This window comes from Prionailurus viverrinus, chromosome C2 (assembly GCF_022837055.1).
Source record: "Prionailurus viverrinus isolate Anna chromosome C2, UM_Priviv_1.0, whole genome shotgun sequence".
In the NCBI taxonomy this organism is placed as follows: Eukaryota; Metazoa; Chordata; class Mammalia; order Carnivora; family Felidae; genus Prionailurus; species Prionailurus viverrinus.
The window spans coordinates 82,469,593-82,475,592 of NC_062569.1; positions in this window are offsets into that span (position 1 = coordinate 82,469,593).

Genomic DNA, 6,000 nt, shown 5'->3' on the forward strand with positions numbered 1-6,000 from the left:
GGTGAACCTCAAGATCATGACCTGGGCTGAAGTCGGACGCTCAACCAACTGAGCCACCTAGGCACCCCTCCACACTTTTATTTCTGATTTTAGTTATTTGCTTCTTTACTTTATTTCTTTGCCAGTCTTTTGTCAATTTTGTTGATCTTTTCCAAAAACCAATTTTGGTTTTGTTGATTCTATTGTCTTTCTATTCTCTGGTTCATTTATCATCATTCTAATCTTTATTATTTTATTTTCTTCTTTCTAATAGTTTTCAGTGTAGTGTCTTCTTTTTTTTTTTCTAGCTCCATAAGATGTAAAGTTAGGTTATTGATTTGAGATCTTTTTAATAGTGCAAGTACAGTTAGGAATTTCCCTCTGAGTATCACCTTTGTTGCATATCACAAGTTTTGATATGTTGTGTTTTTGCTGTTTTTTTATTTTCTAAGTATATTCTAATTTCTTTTTTGATTTTTGTTTTTTGACCTATTGATTATTGGTTATCTAAAAATGTGTTTAGTTTTCACATATTTGTAAACATTTTCACTTCTCTTGATTTTCAGCTTTATTACATTGTGATCAGAGAAAATACTTTGTATGATTTCAATCTTTTAAAATTTATTTTGACTGTGATGGTCTAACATATAGTCTCTTGGACAACATTCCATATATACTTGAGAAGAACATGTATTTGGTTGTTGTTGGATTGAGTACTCTATATGTTTGTTAGGTCTGATTGGTTTACAGCATTGTGCAAGTGTACTATTTCCTTATTGATCTCCCATCTAGGTGTTGTATTCATCATTAAAAGTGGTGAATTTAAGTTTCCCAACTACAATTGTACAACTGTTTCTCTTTCAATTCTCTTAATGTTTCTGTATTTATTCTGAGGCACTGTTTGGTGCACGTGTTTATAACTGTAATGTTTTCTTGATGAAATTGACCCTATTATATAATGTCCTTTTTGTCTCTTGTAACAGTTTTGACTTAAAGTATTTTTTTTTCTGGTTAGTGTAGCCACTCAGCTCACTTTTCCCCATACTTTCACTTTTACCTATTTATGCCATTATATTTGCATCGAGTTTCCTGTAGATAGCATATAGTTTCTTTGTTTGTCTTATGAAAACTGGACATTTGATTTTTATAACATGATAGCCCTGGGTATCAAGTTCTTCCTTTTCCCCAGGGTTTTTGTTTTTATTCTTCATTTTGATTGGTGAAGGTTGCAGTAGTTAATTTGTCTAGTGACTTTTCCAAATTGTTTTTTTTGCAGAGATTGTATTCCTTTCATTTGTGATCTCTACAGTGTCTGTTTCTTAGCTTTTGTTTATCTTATATTTGATGTAGATTTTCTTGAACTCTAGAGGTAAGAAAAAAAGAAAAATCTCTTTTAAAAGTGTTTACAGATTGGCTCTGTCCTGAAGCTTTCCTTTCACACTTAGCTGGATTTTCACTGAGCCTAAGTTCCCTCTGAGTTCAAAACTTCAGGTCTTCTGAGGTCTTTTCTGAGCATTCATTTTGCTGTGGACATGAGTATGGCTTTCTAAATTCCCCCATAAATAAGGGTGACTGCTCCCATTTCACAAAGAAACTTTCTCCAGCATTTCCTCCTAAGGCTTAAGCTGTCTGTTGTATATCTCAACTGTAAACTCTTACCTCGGGTGTCTGCAAACAGTCCATCTACTTTTGTAATATTTTCAAATAATACTCCCTGCCTTTCTGGCCTCAGTGAATTGTTAGGGAAAACAGAGATGAGCACTTTGCACCACTCCTTCAGCTAGCCCAGTCAGATTAGAACAGACATACCCAATAATTGGGAATAGAGTCTCCCATCTGGGAATGCAGGCTGCTGTCTTCAAGACTGTTGCCTTCAAGGATGCCAGAGTAGAACACTTTTCTCCTGTTTGTAAGTTAAATTTTCTTGAATCTATGTTCACTTGGTTACTATAAACCTTTGACTAATTTCCAGAGTTCTGGCAATGTTGCTTCTGAAAGTTTCTGCTTGTTTGTGAGATTTCTGTGGGGGTATGGGAGGTTGGAGCTGTCTACTTGGTTACCTTGCTGATGTCACTCTTGGCAAATTTCTTAAAAAACAAACTGAGTCATTTTATTGATTAATGTTCGAAAGTTTATCTCATTTTACTTTTCCTAAGTACTAGGGACTAGTGAACTATGCAGTACTAGTTAGCTGTCAAAAGGAATAAGGGAAATCTCAGCCATATATATATCTATAATATAGATAGATCTATCTATCTATATATATTACAAATATAATGTTTACTTATCTTTGAGAGAGAGACAAAGCACAAGCAACAGAGGGACAGAGAGAAAGGGAGATACAGAATCTGAAGCAGGCTCCAGGGCTCAAACCCACGAACTGCAAGATCATGACCTGAACTGAAGTTGGACACTTAACCGACTGAATCACCCAGGCACCCTCCAGGATATATTTTTATTTATTTAAAAAAATTTTTTAAATACAGTGCATTTTTTATTTGCCTTTTAAGAACTCAGCAAAATCTCATGAACATATTTCTACATCATGAATACACTATGAATATTTTTCTACATCATGAATATACTTCTCCAAGATCATTCATTTTATAATTTTTTTCAACATTTATTTATTTTTGAGAGACAGAAACAGAGCACAAGCAGGGGAGGGACAGAAAGAGAAAGACACAGAATCCGAAGCAGGCTCCAGGTTCTGAGCAGTCAGCACAGAGCCCGAGGTGGGGCCTGAACCCATGAACTGTGAGATCATTGGCTGAGCAGAAGTCAGATGCTTAACTAACTGAGCCACCCAGGTGCCCCATATTTTTAAATGAGAAAAGCAGAGCAGAGAAAGTATTAAGGTTTTCTACCACTTATCTGGAAAAGGGGGTGGGGTGGGGGAAATGCTAATATGTATGCATTTTTATAATAACCATAAAAATGGAGTGGCAACATTTCTTGAAGTTAGCTCTAGAGAGGGAGGAGAAATACATGTGTTGGGGAGATGTAGAAGCTAGACATAATGGTATATACTTAATTTCGTAGATCTGATGTTAGAATTAGATAACTTATTTTAAATAATTTTGAAACAAAATTTTGTAAATGGAAGCTTTAAAAGTCAGAATAAAATGAAGCAATGGACTTAACTAACCATACCCAGTTGGTACATAATCACACAGAAGGGAACTATTTTCAATGATTTTATCTATATATGAATTTATCTTCCCCCCACTTTTCCATACACACCTACATATTTTTAGAAGTATTTTCCACCATTTTTGTTGACTGAAAAGACCTAGAAACTATGGGCAAGAAGCAACATTTTTCATACTCAAATTGTGGTCTTTGAAATAATATTTCCTACCCAAAGAAAACAGACTTACATAGAGATATGGTTATTTTTAGGTATGGTTTAAATTTACAATATAAACCTGGAACGTCTTTATATTACTAGATAGCAAAGAAGCTATCAAAGACTACCGGAGTTATGTCAACTGCTTCCAACCAACCAGAGATAGGAGGCTGTGCATCAATAAAAATAGTAATGGAAATAAATAGAAACACATCAAATATGTTTAAATCCACATCTTTATAAGCATCTTTATCCTCTTAAAGTAACCCTTACTGCTTACCTATGGCAGATGCTATGGGCCAACCCATGGTCTTTGAAAACTGGTGAATAAGGGGAATAATTGAGCATTTATCCTGCCTGTTATTTTAATAAGATCTATACCTTATTGGTGAATAAATGAATAGTGGATGAGAATACATTTCCCTTTACAGAACATGTTAACTGGTAGTCAAATAAAAAAATGATAGAATGAGATTTCGATCATTTTGCAACCCTCAAAGAATTAACAGATCTAGGTAATGATCACCAACATTTGGTACCATAAAAGGAGGAAGAATTTGATATATGCCTTTAAATGGAAGAAACAATACAACAAAATTACGAAGTTTCTGGATTTATCTACTAATCTGTAGGAAGCATAGGGCACTAAGGAACATTTTAAATATCAAATAAGGTTGAAATCTACAAAAGCAGACTGTGAGAAACTTTATAAAACAAAAAAAAAATTCTTCAAAATGAAATATATTTGTGAGGAAACTGGACAGAGGGAGGGATATAAGACGCAAATGACATTTTAACTAGTTGCAAATAGACTGAAAACACAATTCATAAGGTGATGGGGAGATATGAAGACTGGCTAGACATGTGATGACATTGAGTATTTGGTGTTGATCATCACCTGATGATGCTGGGATCAGGTTGTAAACAAAAAGAGTCCCTATGCTCCAGAGATAAACACTGATGAAACGATCTGATGTCAGGGAGTAGAAAGTGAATAAGGTATAAGAAAGGAAAGATTAGCCATATATCAATAATTGGCAATGGGTAAATCAGGTTTATTACACTGTTCTCTCTACTCACATATGTTTGAAAATGTCCATAATAAAGGTTTTTTTAAATGATTGGGAAATAAACCTTCAAACTAAAAGTATGGATAGTCACAGTCTAAAGTAAATATGTATGTGTGCTTTCGGCCAAAGAAAAATGATCTTGGATGAAAGGTCAGAAATACAAAAAAGAATGAATATAAATGAAAAGTATGGGGGTACTTGGGTGGCTTGGTCAGTTAAGTGTCCAACTTTGGCTCAGGTCGTGATCTCACTGTTCATGGGTTCAAGCCCCACGTTGGGCTCTGTGCTGACATCTCAGAGCCTGGAGCCTGCTTCGGATTCTGTGTCTCCCTCTCTACCCCTCCCCCACTTGCACTCTGTCTCTATCTTTCTCTCAAAAATAAACATTTTTAGAAAATTAAAAAAATATATTTGTTGGTAAATATAAATGAATAAATGAGCATTGTGCAAAACATGATAGGGGTTTAAGATGTAAATGCACAAAATGGTATATAAATTATAAAAATTTAAGTGGAACTAACAATGTTGTACAGCAGTATTCCTTAAACTTTTAACATATGAATCATCTTGTTAAATTGTAGATTTTGATCAAAAGGTCTGGCGTGGTGCTGGAGATTTGTCATGTTTAACAATCACCTAGGTGATTTTTATGCTGCTGGTCTAGAACCCATTAAGTAGCAAAGTTAAGTTTCTCCAGTATCTTGGAAGAGGTAAAAGACTTTTATTAGACCTTGATATGTCGAATATGCTTGATGTAATCTTCATTATAAGAACAAAAAAGAGTAGTAAAATGTGAAACTGCCAAGATAATATGAGGGAAACAGAATAATAAAATATAATCAATGTGAAAGGAGCACAGACAAGGTAGAGCATGTACACGCCAGTACATAGATGGTAAATTCAAACCTAAATATTTCAGTCGTTATATTAAATGTTTGTAGGTTAAATGTTCCAATTAAATGACACCTTTTGTCATCAACAGACTGTCAGATTGATGAATCCCAATGACACCCTTTTTAAAAAAAAATTTTTTTAATGTTTATTTTTGAGAGAGACACAGTGAAAGTGAGCGGGGGAGGGGCAGAGAGAGAGGAAGAATTTGAAGCAGGCTCCAGGCTCTGAGCTGTCAACACAGAGCCAGATGTGGGGCTTGAACTCACGAACCGTGAGATGACCTGAGCTGAAGTCGGATGATCAACGAACCCAGGTGCCCCCTCAACGATACGCTTTTAAAGAGAATTACTTAAAACCTATGATACAGAAAGATTGAAAGTAGAAGGATGAGAAAAATGTTCCATGGAAATAGTGACCAAAAGAATAAAAATAAAGAAAAAATAAAGAAAAAAAGTGATAAAAATCAGGAAAGGCAAACTGTAATAAAAAACATTGCCAGAGAAAAAAGAGGAGCACTTTGTAAATGTCAACACTTGATGTCACCAGGATGATTTACACAAAGTAGACAAATGAACTTTTCTACCAGCCGAAGCTATCTAGGCTGGGCTACCTCAGGGAGTGTTAAGCAAGTTATCCACCACACGGGGCGCCAACAACTCAAAACCCACCTTCTCCAAACATTAGGCTCTTCTATAATTCTATGCATAG